Source organism: Hylobates moloch, unplaced genomic scaffold (assembly GCF_009828535.3).
Source record: "Hylobates moloch isolate HMO894 unplaced genomic scaffold, HMol_V3 SCAFFOLD_17, whole genome shotgun sequence".
Classification (NCBI taxonomy): domain Eukaryota; kingdom Metazoa; phylum Chordata; class Mammalia; order Primates; family Hylobatidae; genus Hylobates; species Hylobates moloch.
Window position 1 is genome coordinate 26290684 of NW_026652292.1, and position 16362 is coordinate 26307045.

General features: G+C 35.7%; 1 pseudogene; it reads left to right on the forward strand.

Moving 5' to 3' along the window:
- LOC116456742 (succinate--CoA ligase [GDP-forming] subunit beta, mitochondrial-like) overlaps positions 1–14245 on the forward strand; it is a 33896-nt pseudogene extending 19651 nt beyond the window's left edge.
- The last annotated feature ends 2117 nt before the right edge of the window (positions 14246–16362 follow it).

Below are 16362 nucleotides of genomic sequence, written 5' to 3' on the forward strand. Positions count from 1 at the left end.
TATCATACTATTTTGTTGAAAACTGAACATTGGCCAGGTGCAGTGGCTCACACCTGTAACCCTAGCATTTTGGGAGGCCAAGGCAGAAGGATTCTTTGAACTCAGGAGTTCAAGACCAGCCTGGACAACACAGAGAGACCTCATCTCTACAAAGATTAATAAAATTATCTGGGCTGGGTGATGTGCACCTGTAGTCTCGGCTACTCTGGTGGCTGAGGTGGGAAGATCACTTAAGCACAGTATGTGAAAGGAGATCATGCCACTGCACTCCTACCTGGGTAATGGAGTGAGACCCTGTCTCACAAAAACAAACAAACAAACAAACAAATAAATAAATAAAAGAAAAAAGAAAACTGAACATTATAAATAATATAATGGGGGTACTCTGGAAATCAACCTTATTACCCAGATTTGTTGATTCTGTGTTTTTTGTTGTAGTTCTTGCTGCTACTACCATTTGTTTGTTTTTTACCTTAAGTTCTGGGATACATGTGCAGAATGTGTAGGTTTGTTACCTAGGTATACATGTGTCATGGTGATTTGCTGCACCTATTGACCTGTCCTCTAAGTTTCTTCCCCTCTCCCCCGCCACCCCACTCCCAGACAGGCCCCAGTGTGTGATGTTCCCCTCCCTGTGTCCATGCGTTCTCATTATTCAGCCCCCACTTATGAGTGAGAACATGTGGTGTTTCTGTTCCTGTGTTAGTTTGCTGAGGATGATAGCTTCCAGCTTCATCCATGTCTCTGCAAAGGACATTGATCTCATTCCTTTTTATGGCTGCATAGTATTCCATGCTGTACATGTACCACATTTTCTTTATGCAGTCTACCATTGATGGGCATTGGGTTGGTTCCAGGACTCAGCTATTGTAAATAGTGCTGCAATAAACATATGTGTGCATGTGTCTTTACAGTAGAATGATTTATATTCCTTTGGGTATATACCCAGTAATAGGATTGCTGGGTCAAATGGTATTTCTGGTTCTAGATCTTTGAAGACTTGCCATACTGTCTTCCACAATGGTTGAACTAATTTTCATTCCCACCAATCGTGTAAAAGTGGTCTTATTTCTCCACAGCCTTACCAGCATCCATCGCTTCTTGGCTTTTTAATAATTGCCATTCTGACTGCAGTGAGACTGTATCTTATTGTGGTTTTGATTTGCATTTGTCTAATGATCGGTGATATTGAGCTTTTTTTTGTATGTTTGTAGGCTGCATAAATGCCTTCTTTTGAGAAGTGTCTGTTTATTTCCTTTGCCCACTTTTTGATGTTTATTTTTCTTGTAAATCTTTTTAAGTTCATTTTAAGCTCTACATATTAGACCTTTGTCAGACGGATAGATTGCAAACATTTTGTCCTATTCTGTAGGTTGCCTGTTCACTCCGATAACAGTTTCTTTTGTTGTGCAAAAGCCTTTTAGTTTAATTAGATCTCACTTGTCAATTTTGGCTTTTGTTGCAATTGCTTTTGGTGTTTTAGTCATGAAGCCTTTGTCCATGCCTATGTACTGACTAGTATTGCCTTGGTTTTCTTCTAGGGTTTTTATAGTTCTAGGTTTTACATTTAAGTCTCCAATCCATCTTGAGTTAATTTTTGTATAACGTGTAAGGAAGGGGTCCAGTTTCAGTTTTCTGTATGTGGCTATTCAGTTTTCCCAGCCCCGTTTGTTAAATAGGTGATTCTTTCTCCATTGCTTGTTTTTGTCAAGTTTGTCAAAGATCAGACAGCTGTAGATGTGTGGTGTTATTTCTGAGGTCTCTATTCTGTTCCATTGGTCTATATTTCTGTTTTGGTACAAGTACCATGCTCCCTAACTCATTTTATGAGTAAACTGGTAAGAGATACAACAATAAAAGAAAACTTCAGGCAAATATCCCTGAGGAACATTGATGCAAAAATCCTTAATAAAATACTGGTAAACCATATCTAGCAACACATCAAAAAGCTCATTCACCACAATCAAGTCAGCTTCATCCCTGAAATGCAAGGCTGGTTCAACATATGCAAATCAATAAATGTAATCCATCACATAAACAGAACTAAAGACAAAAACAACATAGTTATCTAAATAGATGCAGAAAAGGCCTTTGATAAAATTCAACAACCATTCATGTTAAAAACTCTCAATAAAATAAGTGTTGATGGAACATACCTCAAAATAATAAGAGCCATTTATGACAAATCCACAGCCAATATCATGCTGAATGGGCAAAAGCTGGAAACATTCCCCTTGAAATCTGGCACAAGACAATGATGACCTCTCACACCACTCCTATTCAACATAATATTGGAAGTTCTGGTCATGGCAGTCAGGCAAGAGAAAGAAAGCATATTCAAATAGGAAGAGGGGAAGTTAAATTGTCTCTGTTTGCAGATGACATGATTTTATATTTAGAAAACCCATCATTCTCAGCCCCAAAACTCCTTAAACTGATACGCAATTTCAACAAAGTCTCAAGATACAAAATCCATGAGCAAAAGTCACAAGCATTGCTTTACAGCAACAATAGCCAAGCAGAGAGCCCAATCATAATGAACTCCCTTTCACAATTGCTACAAAAAGAATAAAATACCTAGAAATGCAGCCAAAGAGGGATGTGAAGGACACAAACCACTGCTAAAGGAAATAAGAGAGGACACAAACAAATGGAAAAACATTCTATCTTCCTGGATAGGAAGAATAAATATCATGAAAATGGCCATACTGCCCTAAGTAATTTATAGATTCAATGCTATTCCTATCAAATTACCATTGACATTTTTCACAGAATTATTTTAAAAAACTTTAAATTTCATATGAAATAAAAGAAGACCCCATATAGCCAAGACAATCCTAAGGAAAAAGAACAAAGCTAGAGGCATCACATTACCTGACTTCAAACTATACTACAAGGCTACAGTAAACAAAACAGCATGGTATTGGTACCAAAATAGTGACTATCTTTGACTGATAGTTTAAGTCTGTATTTTTTGTTGTATGCAACCCCAGAAGCCTCTGTCCATCTAGCTTTGTTGTCAGCTAATAACAAAAAGACATAGTCCTTAATGCCTTGAGACAATAACAATCTCATCATTTGCCAAAAGCTTTATATTTATATTGATGTAGATATTCACAGCTTCACATGTGTACCATAATCCAGGTGTGGTACCATAATCTCTATTTCTTTTACACTCACTTATATTTCCTTTGTGTGTGTCCCACATTTTATTTTGTAGAATTAGAAAGTATAGGTGAAAAGTAGTCTTCTGGACCTTACCAGTGTGGGGGAGTAGATTTCTAATGACAGATTTACTCTAGCATTCCAATCTCCCTAAGATTTGAATTTCTTCCTTACATTAAACTAGTAAAGATCTATCATCTTCAATTTACCAACAGTGGGCAATATGTTTATACGTGTTTCACCCAACCAATCAACTAAGCTGCTAGCACTTTTTCTAATTCACTGTCCTGCAACATTAAATGGAGAGTTTCTACTTAGTGGATTTATATCAATAAATTTAGCTTAATCCAACTTTATGTTTCTTACATCATTCAATCCTATATTTATAATATCTATTCCCACATGTTTTCTGGATTTCTGTTTTTATAATTAGAAAACTCAAGTAGTACGTTTGGAGTACAATGCAATTGCTCATGGGTCACACTTTGTACCTCACCTTTAGGGGCCTACTGGGACTTGAGTCTAGTTATGATTCTAGAAGCAAAGAAAGTTGGTGGGCATGAATTCTAAAGGTAATCAGTATTGTCCTGCTTAGCACCTGCCTCAGGGGAGACCATTATTGTTTCCTTAGGCAATTCTGGGTTAATTCCTGAGACAGAGATGAAGATTGTTAACACTGTGGGTAGAGAGACCACTACCAATGGGAATGGAGTAAACACTGCCACTGGGGGTGGTGAAGCCACCTCTGCTGGCAAAAAAAGTTTCATCAGAATTTAGAAACTCAATGTTCTAGTTTAATTAGGATCTTCTCACACATCTACATCTCAAATTATAGGATTCCATCCTTTTCCAACCAAATGGCTTCTGACCATGGTATGATATTCCCTCATTATCTATTTAGGTCATCAATGTCTTTAACATATTTTAAATATTTTTAGCAAATTGATTTAGTGTTATTTGTTTATAGTGAGAAAGTTGGTTTAATTAGGTCACATACCATTATTGGAAATTGGGAGCTTTTATTTTACTGCCTCTTTGCTGATCTTTCTCTACTCTCAAATCATAAATCCTTCTATGACAGACAAGATACACTCCAAACTCTAAAAATTATTTATTCTAGTTTTATTTATCATTTATGTATTCATTACATACTCCCATCATTGAGATCTTAGATATTCCACAGTACACCAAGGGACCTAATTTCTCTCTTGTAGAAGTTTGTCTATCAAATGTAATACACACTGGGGGAGTTGTGGCAACAGGTGAGAAGTCAGCATTGGCAGTCAGGGCAAGATATATAATCTATCTTCTGTCAAATAGCAGAACTAGATTTTTCTGCAGATATAACTCCTCTAATTCTGCTTATTCATTTAAAGTTCCATCACTTTTAGCTTTCTTTGTGCTCTGGCTCATACTAATTGTAAATCAACCTCAGATCATATATGCTCACTTTGTGTAATTTCTTGAAATCATTCCTAATGACTTCAATATTCTTCTTAATTCTTTCAGAACTAACAACCTTTAATTTTATTGCTATCATCATTCTGTATTGGCTTCTTATTAATATTATTCTATACTAGATGATATTATGGCACGGTATTTTTTTTTCTCTTTCCACCAAACAAGAAATTCAGTATGATAAAGTTATAATACTAAACTATGATTCTAACATTCTCTCCTGAAAAAATGAAACTCTTCAGTCTTCTAATTTCCAAAATTAATGAAAGTGTGTTTTATTTATTCCATCTATTATTATTTTCAATACATTTTATGTCTTTGTTTAATTAATATTTCTATCTCAACAAACTATCACTTTGTCTTGATTTAAAACCCAGTCTTTTTTATATCCTTTGTACTTAAAACATTGACATGTACCAGATGTTATGTAAAGTATTTTTTACGCTGTTAGCACTTTTTATTCTCTACACATACGAAGAATTGTGTGTCCTGGCTATTCAGTAGGTGCTGCTTTTTAATAATTTTCTGTGTCTATATTAAGTTGTCTGAAAAAAGTGTTTAGGAAATGTACATGCTCACAGTGCATACTATTGGGTGCCAAGTCCAGCCTTAGATATTATGGGTTGATTTTGGTTTGCACGGTTTTTATTTGCTTTGGGGGTTATTTATGCACTGACATCTGCTAGCAATTTATTAAGAAATTGGTAACTAGGTGGCAGATCATGCTGACCTTTAAGTATGTGATTCTTATTAAGTAAACATATACTTATGTTATTTATCGGGTAAAGATAAATTCAATTTTATGTAATTCAACAACTTGATGAAATATTAAAAAGCCATAATTCATCAAGCTATAATTCCATATAGAATATAATATTACATGTGAGAAAACACAATTCATTTTGTGCATATAGTAGGTAAAGGGTTTACTGAATAATGCAGGTTAAATAATAATACTGAGTTTTGTTTGACCATTGCCTCACAGTCTTCATACCCTATTACAGGTTATGAAGTTCCCAAGTGAAATTCAAATTGAATACCAATAATAAAATTTGAATTTGAGAGGAAGGCAACTGATTTTTTACTTCTCTCCTTTTTGCTCTTTCTGATATGAAAAATAGCTTATGCATGCTGGGCTTAATACTTAGGTGATGGGTTGAGAGGTACAGCAAACCACAATGGAACACGTTTACCTATGTAACAAACCTGCACATCCTGCACATGTATCTCAGAACTTAACATAATAATATATATATTCAAAACGTATCTACATATTTAGAGAAAACTGACTGTTCCAGATGTATCAATCATCCATTTCTGACCGGGACACCTTCAGAGAATATTATTAGGTAGCCTAGTTGTGTATATTGCAATAGTAATGAGATACATTTTTGATAAGTTAGAAGTGAACCAAAAGATTAAAATAAATTAGATCAACTGAGGCAATTTGAAATTCTATAATAAACGATAATAATGAGAGAGCCAAATCATGAGTGAACTCCCATTCACTATTGCTTCACAGAGAATAAAATACCTAGGAATGCAACCTACAAGGGATGTGAAGGAACTCTTCAAGGAGAACTGCAAACCACTGCTCAATGAAATAAAAGAGGACACAAACAAATGGAAGAACATTCCATGCTCATGGATAGGAAGAATCAATATCGTGAAAATGGCCATACTGCCCTAGGTAATTTATAGATACAGTGCCATCCCTATCAAGCTACCAATGACTTTCTTCACAGAATTGGAAAAAACTACTTTAAAGTTCATGTGGAACCAAAAAACAGCCCGCATTGCCAAGTCAATCCTAAGCCAAAAGAACAAAGCTGGAAGCATCATGCTACCTGACTTCAAACTATACTACAAGGCTACAGTAACCAAAACAGCATGGTACTGGTACCAAAACAGAGATATAGACCAATGGAACAGAACAGAGCCCTCAGAAATAATACCACACATCTACAACCATCCGATCTTTGACAAACCTGACAAAAACAAGAAATGGGGAAAGGATTCCCTATTTAATAAATGGTGCTGGGAAAACTGGCTAGCCATATGTAGAAAGCTGAAACTGGATCCCTTCCTTACAGCTTATACAAAAATTAATTCAAGATGGATTAAAGACTTAAATATTAGTCCTAAAACCATAAAAACCCTAGAAGAAAACTTATGCAATATCATTCAGGACATAGGCATGGGCAAGGACTTCATGTCTAAAACACCAAAAGCTATGGCAACAAAAGCCAAAAGTGACAAATGGGATCTAATTAAACTAAAGAGCTTCTGCACAGCCAAAGAAACTACCATCAGAGTGAACAGGCAACCTACAGAATGGGAGAAAATTTTTGCAACCTACTCATATGACAAAGGGCTAATATCCAGAATCTACAATGACCTCAAACACATTTACAAGAAATAAACAAACAACCCCATCAACAAGTGGGCAAAGGATGTGAACAGACACTTCTCAAAAGAAGACATTTATGCAGCCAAAAAACACATGAAAAAATCCTCATCATCACTGGTCATTAGAGCAATGCAAATCAAAACCACAATGAGATACAATCTCACTTCAGTTAGAATGGCGATCATTAAAAAGTCAGGAAACAACAGGTGTTGGAGTGGATGTGGAGAAATAGGAACACTTCTACACTGTTGGTGGGACTGTAAACTAGTTCAACCATTGTGGATGACAGTGTTTTGATTCCTCATGGATCTAGAACTAGAAATACCATTTGACCCAGCCATCTCATTACTGGGTATATACCCAAAGGATTATAAATCATGCTGCTATAAAGACACATGCACACGTATGTTTACAGCGGCACTATTCACAATAGCAAAGACTTGGAACCAACCCAAATGTCCATCAATGGTAGACTGGATTAAGAAAATGGGGCACATATACACCATGGAATACTATGTAGCCATAAAAAAGGATGAGTTCATGTCCTTTGTAGGGACATGGATGAAGCTGGAAACCATCATTCTGAGCAAACTATCACAAGGACAGAAAACCAAACAGCGCATGTTCTCACTCATAGGTGGGAATTGAACAATGAGAACACTTGGACACAGGAAGGGGAACATCACACACCAGGGCCTGTTGTGGGGTTGGGCGAGGGGGGGAGGGATAGCATTAGGAGATACACCTAATGTAAATGAAGAGTTAATGGGTGCAGCACACCAACATGGCACATGTATACATATGTAACAAACCTGCATGTTGTGCACATGTACCCTAGAACTTAAAGTATATTAATAATAATAAAAAAGAAAATGTGGATATTTGATTCCCCTGAATTATCAAAATGTAAACACTGATTAGAAGTATGCTTACTCTGAAGAAAAACAAACATACTAGTATCAATGATTTACTCTAATCTTTTCAGCTCTTCCCTAATTTCCCATTTTTCTAAAACATCCCCTTTTAATTGCAGTCTTACAATTAATAATAATAAATTGAGCTTATTGATTATTGGCACGAATTAAAAACATTAATTAGTCACCAGAGTCTGGATGAACATAGAACTATCTCCTAAATACCTAGTGGATATATTGGTGAATTCTGACAGCTAGAAAAATCATCATTAAACTATTTCTATGTCACATCACTTTTACTCTGGGGAAAAAATACTTTTTAAATTACACGTGTAGTTGTATCAGTCTTTGCTCATCATGATAGATTAACTTCAAAGTCTATTGCAGAACAGTTCTCTGGGTGGCCTTGACCTGACCCAGTTCCCCTCCTACCTGTTTTGCTTATAGTTCTGAAGAATAACTGTGGAATGTGCTAGTAATGCAATTTGATAAAAAATCTTTGAAAATGGGGAGGAACTGGTTGGAACAATCCAGGTTTTCTTCCATCCCCCCCCTAGAAACACGATATCCTTCAATGCTTTCTCCCAGTAGTTCATAAAACTTCAAGGAGTACTTCAGCTATGGTGCAAGTGGGCTTTACGTAGATGAGACCTGTACCTCATGCACAGATTTTTTGAGCATGGGGGTGGAGGGTCATAGTGAATCCTAGGCTTCTATTGTCCCTTGCTAACTGTCCATGAGTAGTAAACCTGCTTCATGTAACTATTTCACTGGACTTAGACAGGTTGGTAACCAGCACATGATGAATCTTTTTCACATATATCATGTGGAGAGTCTTTTAGACCTAGAATATAAGGAGGGCTTTTAAAACTTAAAATGTAAGAGGCTCATGCCTCCATCACATATAGGTATCACCGTATCTGGAGTTGGATGTTGATGGCAAAAATTATTTCATAAAAATGCTATCTAACAGTAGAAATAAAGCCACTTAATTTTCCAGAGAGGATATATTCACAATTTTTTGCAGGCTTATTATTCATTGTATTTCAAAGCCAGAGTTCCCAATCACAGTTTACTTAGCACAGAAAGTTTATCAATTTTTAAATAATTAATAGTTTTACTTCATTTGATGGTCTCTCCCTTCCCTGTACATGCTCATTATTATGGTTGTCAATTATCTTCTTAACCGATGATTTTAATAAAGGTAGCTCTACCATTAGCAAATTGCTCAGAAGCTGCTAATAGCTCTCCAGAGAGCACTTGTCTCACCCTATATCTCCCACCTTATCAAAAGGTCACATTAATTATATCACCCTTACGGAGAGGAAATCAACATGTCAGTCAGATGGGCTCACAATTGTGCTGCAGGTAGAACATGAGGATTAAATCAGGTTTATTTAGTGTCCCAAAGTAGCCCATTTACATTTAGCTCTTATAAATGCAATTAACACAAATGAAACAATAAATCACACTTAGATTTAAGGGTTTACTTTTTGGCAAAAGGCTAATTTGCTATTCTTTTAATGTTTATAGTTACTAGTAAAATATTATAAGTCATCAGATGTTGGTTAAGAATCGTTTTTAAAAATCTTCGTAAAGTGGCTCCAGAAGAGTAAGGGTTTTATTGTGCTTGTAGAGCTCTTTCATTTATCATTTCAATTTTGCACTAATTATGAACATAAATTGATTTTTGATAACCTTATCTTACTCTTATATGCTCTACATTCTTGGGATCACAGCTTAAGAACTAATTATGAGAAAAGCTAGGACACAGGCCAGGGAAACTGTATGAATTTGAATATCTCTAATTAATATTAATATATATTACTTGGATAAGTAAATATTTTCTATCCCCTTTTTTTATCAAGTGAGTTTTATATGCCTAGGTGCCAATTTCCTATTCAACGTTCTTCTGCCATTAATACAAGAAACAATTATCACACAAGAAACAATTATCCATTTGTTCATTTCACGAAGTATAGTCTTTAAATACTTTTTAGTGATTTAAATTGAGAATAATGCCAAAATTTATAATTATTTTTTCATTACTTTGGGCAAATTGTTGACTGTGTACTTAAGTCATGGTCCCAGCAAAACAGATGGCACACACATTTTAGGATAATTTAAGGATTAAAAAAAAAAAAAAACATCATTTACACAATTAGAAGTAGACATAGGAAAATAATAAAAGATAATACAGTGGTAACAGGTTTTGGGTATCTTAGCCCCTAAAGATGTTAGGGGTGGAATAGGGCAAAAAATAGTTTCAGAATGGAAAGTAGAGTTAATAGAAAGTCTCCCTTAAGAGGACCTGTGACTATCGGCTGGAACACAACCCATCCCAGTAACTTGGCCAGGAGACAGTCAAGGGGTAAACATCTTCATCTCACTCTCCTCTTTCCTGCCAATGTTGGATTCCTTTGTGGCAACACTTCTTAGAAGCAGAAGTGAAAGCAGACCATTGATGTAATACACATAGATCAGCTTCCTGGGGTAAATAACAGGGTAGAGAATGGTCGATAATTAATTGGAAGAGTTAAAATGAAGATGGTGATTTTAGAGACTGAATTCATCGATTTCTAACTGTCAGCTGGGATGAAATAGGATATAGAACTGGAAAAATCTGATATGTGCAAAGTGTGGAAATAGGCAAAGGTATATGCATTCTTAAAAGAAAAAAAAGAAAAGGAGTGAAAAACTAAGAAAGGTACAATTTAAGAAGGAGTTTTAGACTCCCAAAAAGATTGATATGTTTGGGAGAGAAGCAGTTTGGAAGCTCTGGGTAAGCAAGTGTAAAATGTAATATCAAGCCCACCAACTTGGAATCAGGGCTCCTAAGGCAAATCTCTCTCAAGAGCATCAGTCCTATGCTCTACTGCTGGGGAAACCTGTCAAGTTACTAAACAGCTCTGAACCTATTTATTTTCCTGATGTATAAATTAGTATCTAACAGGGTAAAGCCACAATTAGGACTGAGACATAAGAAGAAGCAAATGAGAATTCTGAATTTAAAGTCCAAGTATAACAGCTAATCTTGATATATATACATATATATGTGTATATATATATGTATATATGTGTGTATATATATGTATATATGTGTGTATATATATATGTGTGTATATATATGTATATATATATATATTTAATTTTAAGTTTATATTTCTTTTCTATACACCGGTCTAGACTGTGGTCTTCCAATATCCATTGCAAATTTTAAAATCGTAATTATTATTTATCTCAAAATCTAATAATTACAGGGCATAGCTACCCTAATTTTCACTTCCTTGTAATTAACAATTATATCCTAGATTAAAAGATATATAATTAGTTTCTGATTTATTAGAGAGAATCTTCTCTATATGATATCTTGAACCCAATTATAACTGTGTTTTTATTCATAGTAAAATAATTTAATAATGTCTTTATCACTACAGTGAGCCATTTAACTTAAAGTACTCATTTCTCCCATAGCCACATGGAAAATCTGTTAGATTAATTCCTGTAAAGGCTTGTTTAACTAAATTAAATTTTAAATATATTATTTTTGATGAGATATACAAGCAGAGGAACTAAAAAATAATTCCTGTACAAAAGTGGCTTTTCCACCAGGATCCCACTGAACCTGAAATAATTACCACTAGGACAATTCCTAGGGGTTAAATTACTATCTCTTAGAGAATCTTTTAACCTCAATATGTATTATTGAAGAATAGGTGCTCCAGTTAGACACATTCATGCTAAATTGATAATGATGTGTCAATACTATTACCTAATAGTTCTTTCAATGTCATTACAAATGTCTTCTATTTTTGGACATGGAAAATGTATGTGTAGTTTGAGGGATGTTAATAGGAATTGATGTTTCACAGATTGGTGGCAACTGATAATACGCAAACTTTTTATAAATAAGACCTCAGAATGAATAAACAATATCAAAGCATATATAGTCACAATGTATTCTGTTTATCAGAAAAATATTATGTAATGTATTGGCCATGAAGAGAGCATGTGTCATGAAAGCTTATTTTTGATAAGGGGCCTAGATTTTAACTGGTGTTTTTGCCTACACACTCAATATAACAATAATAACATTCAGACAAAAAAGTGGTACCACGTTTTCCAAAGAGGAATTCCACACTGAGAGATGAACCAATCCTCATTGACTCCTGTTATTTGCAAAATACATTCTTGGATTTTACTGGGAAGGGAATACTTGGAAGCTCAGTACAGACTTTAAGAGAAAGTATTTTTAATATACAATACTTTGTTTCCAGCATCAAAACTCATTATTAGCTTTGACCTTGGGTCATAATTTTTCAGATTTTTGTGGAGAGGATGGTGATAGTATACTTAAGTTATTACTATATGAAATAAATGAATATCCATTCTAATAGTAATAATAGCTATAACACTCACTGCTTCAGTCAAGCCCTTTAAATAAATATATATGTAAATATATATTTCATATATATATATTTTGTAGAGACTGAATTCATCAACTTCAGTCTCTGTTAGCATTCATTGTTCTAATTAAGGAATAATTAGTATATAAAGAATAATCCAGATAATAATAGTTAATATCTAGAGAGCACTCATCTATGAGAACTAAAAATAATAATCCGAGTCCCAATACCCCACTTCGGGTTTTCTGTTTAAAATGACATTCTCCTGGTAGCACAAGCCAGGAAACTTCTGTGAGACCTAGCGCTCCACTCTGGTTCTTTGTAGCCAGGTCCAGGCATTTCAATTAACTTCCAGAAGATGGCAGACCCTCCAGGAATGCCAGAGCAAGAAACTGATGTCTGACAACAGAGTGAGAGTTCAAAGATTCTTTGTAGCAGACACTGTGAATGAAGAACTTGAGGTTGCTAAGAGACTAAAAGCAAAATAAATTGTTTTAATTAAAAGCCCAGATCCTAGCTGGAGAAAGAGGAAAGGGTGTCTTCAATTGTGGTTTGGAAGGAGGTGTTCACTTAACAAGAGAACCTAAAGTTGTGGGGCAGCTGGCTAAACAGATGATTGGGTATGTTTGGGGCAATAAACCAAACTCTAAAAGAAGATGTGAACGTTAACAAGCTGATGGTTACTGAAACCTTGGACATTTCCAGAAAAACTTACCTGGTGATTCTGATGGACCGGTCCTGCAATGGCCCCATGCTGGTGGGCAGGCCCCAGGGGGCACTGACATTGAAGAGGTGGCTGCAACAAATTCAGAATTTATTTTTAAGGAGCAAATTTTTCAAGGGATAAAGGACAGCCAAGTTCAAAGTTCAGCAGATGTCAGAAAATCTAGGCTTCCTTGGGTCTTTGAAAATCCAGGTTGCAGATCAAATTAAGAAACTGTATAATCTCTTCCTAAAAATTGATGCTACTCAGGTGATAGTGAATCCCTTTGGTGAAACTTGAGAAAGAAAAGTTGTCTGTTTTAATGCCAAGGTAAACTTTCATGACAGCACAGAATTCTGACAACAGGACCTATCTGCTGTGGATGACAAATTGGAGAATGAGCCTGATATGGTTTGGTTCTGTGACTTCACTCAAATCTCATCTCAAATTGTAATCCCCATGTGTCAAGGAAGGGACCTGGTGGGAGGTGATTAGCTCATGTAGGTGGTTGCCCCATGCTGTTCTTGTGATAGTGAGTGAGTTCTCACGAGATCTGATGGTTTAAAAGTGTGGCACTTCCCCCTTCTTTCTCTCCTGCCACCATATAAACAATGCCTTGCTTCCCCTTCACCTACTGACATGACTGTAAGTTTCCTGAGGCCTTCCCAGCCATGCAGAACGATAAGTCAATTAAACCTCTTTCCTTTATAAATTACCCAGTCTCAGGTAATATACAGCAGTGTGAAAATGCACAAATACAGAGCTCATTGAATATGAAGCTGCCAGACATGATCTAAAATACATAGGACTGGATGGGAACATTACCTGCTTTGCGAATGGTGCTGGATTAGCCATGGCTACTTGTGATACCATTTTCCTTAGTAGTGGGAAGCCAGTCAACTTCTTGGAATCTTGGAGGTGTTGTAAAGGAAGCTCAAATATATCAAGCATTCACATTACTCACAGTTGATCCTAAGGTTGAAGCCATCCTTGTCAATATTTTTGGTGGTATCGTCCACTGTGCTATCATTGCCAATGAGATCACCAAACCTTTCCAGGCATTAGAATTGAAGGTGCTCTGGAATGAACCAATGTTCGAGAGGCCCAGAACATACTCAACAGTAGTCTAACAGTGCACTCCCCATTGTATCAGCCCAACAAGGCTGTGGCCAGCAGGGCCAATAAGTGACGTCTTTGTCCTGATCAGTTGAAGAAATAAGGCCATTTTTTTCCATAAAAAAAATGGATTTCTCTCATCACTGTGAAGGAAATTATCTTACTGGGAAATGAAGGAGAAAAGGATGAGCAAGAATCGCTATCTGAAAAATCTGTTTTTTTGAGACAGAGTCTCGCTCTGTTGCCCAGGCTGGAGTGCAGTCACGCGATCTTGGCTCACTGCAACCTCCGCCTCCCAAATTCAAACAATTCTCTTGTCTCAGCCTCCCAAGTAGCTGGCTCTACAGGCACATGCCACCACACCTGGCTAATTTTTGTATTTTTAAAGTAGAGATGGACTTTCACCATATTGGTCAGGTTGGTCTAGAATGCCTGACTTCAAGTGATCCACCTGCCTCAGCCTCCCAAAGTGGTGGGATTACAGGTGTGAGCCACTGTACCTGGCCTGTCCAAAAAATCTTAAACCTGCATTTTCTAGAATAAGATATCTAGACAGCCTAAATCTGATTTTACTTATAGTCTTTATAAAAATAACATCCTGCATTCTCATACTTTTCTATTATGGTAAGCCTGCTCAATAGGCAGTGTTTTGCTGACTTTGGGGAGCACTATATATAGACAAATATTGTGTGCATATTCAGAATTTGAAATCAGGTCCTGGTTCACTTGCAAGATTTTGGTGGACATTTAATTCTACATAATAAAAAAAATCACAGGCTATAAAAAAACGCAGACAAGACTACATTTAATGTATAAACTACCAAAAAGGCACAGCTAAGACATCCAAATGAAAAGCTATTACACACTGCAGCAGCTTTTACCAGTTTATAATTCCAACACGTTTGTAAAATCTGTGAGTATTCCAAAGCATATTTTACCGTGGAATGTCTCCATTAATATACCATACGTGTATTTCATTATTTTCCTTAATATTGAATATACTGTTTAGCTCACGCTAAAAAGAAAGCCAGGAGACTTATTTGTGATTTTAGAGTAGAAGTTTCCATTTTAATATCAAAACTGAAGAGTGCTGATTCTTACGGAAATCTCTATAATTAAGTCATTTCAGGATAAGACAATGCAAAAGATCAAATTTTGTTGAATATCAGAATCTTCTCTCCTCCCTCATCTCCCACCCCCCACCACCCCTGCCCCCTAGAATCTATCAGCTTGTGGTAGAAAGATGGGAACATGTAATCCAAGGAAATGTGACTTCTTTTCCATGATGTCCATTTTACTTGTGGGAAGAAAATTGAGACAAGGTTTCTGTTCAACTTTTGGAAAATGTTTGTCTGTATACATATTTAAATAAAATTCTGTTTGTAAACTCTATAATAAAAATACTAATCCAAATACTAATAGCTAATATAGATATTAACTATTATCTTTTAGATTATTACAAATATTATCAGTTTTCCTCTGTAAATATACTTGAGAGTCAGAAAGAAGGCAGAGTAAAACTGCAGTAGGTGCTGTATTTACACATTTCTTTCCCCTTTGGGAGTAAATTATCTTTTTTTTTTCCCCTTCCATAATTCTGCCTCATTACTCTGCTCTGAGTAATATTTTTCTTAGGTAATTGGTTTCTTAGTCGGGGAGGTAGGTACTATTCCATTGGCTAAAAGGAGGCTTAGAATACACCTTTTAAGAAGTCCTTTTGCTTTGATAAATATTGACTGTAAATTTATTGCATGTTGATTATTATAGATCCAAAACAGTATAGGATAACATTATGATTTAAATTCTCATTTTAACAAATCTAATCATCTTCCAATGTCAAACAAAACAAATTAAAAAGTGAAAATAAAGCCATCAGCATACAAATTATTAGAAATATGGTGGTACTCTATCAATGCCATCTGGAAAAATTGTTTATGTGAAACGGTATTTTTCCCTATTGGTGATAGATTTTAGAAGTACACCCTATCAGCCACTTGTTATGGATGGAAAAATTATCTGTGGCAAAGATGTACATAACTCCATGTCTTAGCTGGATAATCATGGGTGAAAAGGAAGCAAAGTGAATATAAGATGCAAGGAGCTCTGGGAGGTAGGCACAGTGTGACAATATTTTACTGACCGTTTATGGCCACCGGAGGTCATCCCCAGTAGAACATGCACGGTCGTCCA